At 58.0% G+C, this 1083-nt stretch overlaps 1 protein-coding gene across 1 annotated transcript in view; it reads right to left on the bottom strand.

Moving 5' to 3' along the window:
• Positions 1-1083, bottom strand: part of SPOUT1 (SPOUT domain containing methyltransferase 1) — a 10472-nt gene that overhangs the window by 8374 nt on the left and 1015 nt on the right. The window lies entirely within an intron of this gene.

The following is a 1083-nucleotide window of genomic DNA, read 5'->3' as shown; positions in this document are numbered from 1 at the left end:
AGCCAGACCCCACGTAACCAGTCAGTGTGCGTCTCAGCTCCATCGGCTTCACACCACGTGTGCCCAGGATCGATAGAGGAAGAGGGATTGCCCGTGACCAGGCCCCCAATGGTGCTTTCTCTTTCTGCCTCCCTCCCCTGCCGCAGACATGTGCATGCATGGCCCTCTGACAAGAGAAAGAAATCCAACTTGTCCCCTTCAAGAGCTCCTCCCACCCAATGTGACCTCTGTGGTCCTCCCCCTGCCTGGCAACCCACCATTGAGCATTACAGTGGGGGCCTTTCAAACAGGGCATGGGGGAAGAGCTAGGCGGAAGGGGATTGGGGGGCACACCCGGCAGCCTGCCCCATCTCCCTGAGCCCTGGTGCTCCATCACAGGACGGCCCTCACTTAGCATCTTGGCCCTCCTCATCGAACACCACGATCTCGTCCACACAGAAGATGGCACAGGCTCTGGCGATCTGGCCGGCCAGGTAAGTACGAAGCTCGGGCGACTGGGCGTTGTCCAGGATGGATCCTGGCAGAGCCACGCTCAGGGTGTAGGGTCGCCCTGGACAGATGAAAGGTAAATAAACACACCTTTTTAAAAAGTTGAAACAAAAGAAGTCACACGGTTCTGGAGATACAAAGAGGTACGATGCTTACCCCACTCATAGGTTCGAAGTCTACCCAAGCAGGAGGTTAGAACTCAAGCCGGTTGGACCCTTCCCCTTCAGACCTCAGCTTCTCCATGAGGACAGGATGTTTGGACCCAGTAGGCTCTAAGGGTCCCTCACAGGGTTTTCTCTGCTCTATGGGTAGGACAGTGCTGCAGGCCACACCTGCACCCTCCCAGGACCTGGCCTGCTCACCCTGATCCTCACCTCTGTGCAGCCTCCGCCTCCTCCCAGACCCCAGCCTGCTCACCCTGGTCCTGCCTCTCTGCAGCCTCTGCCTCCTTCCAGAACCCAGCCTGCTCACCCTGGTCCTGCCTCTCTGCAGCCGCCGCCTCCTCCTCCTGCTGCTGCTTTGCCTGTTCCTCTTGTGCCCGCTGCCGCTCCAGTTTTTTCATCAGTTTGAGATCTTTCCACTTCTTTTTCTCCT

This window comes from Tupaia chinensis, unplaced genomic scaffold (assembly GCF_000334495.1).
Source record: "Tupaia chinensis unplaced genomic scaffold, TupChi_1.0 Scaffold000394_1, whole genome shotgun sequence".
Taxonomy (NCBI): Eukaryota; Metazoa; Chordata; class Mammalia; order Scandentia; family Tupaiidae; genus Tupaia; species Tupaia belangeri.
The sequence above is the reverse complement of the archived record's forward strand: the minus strand, read 5'-3'. Positions and strand labels throughout refer to the sequence as shown.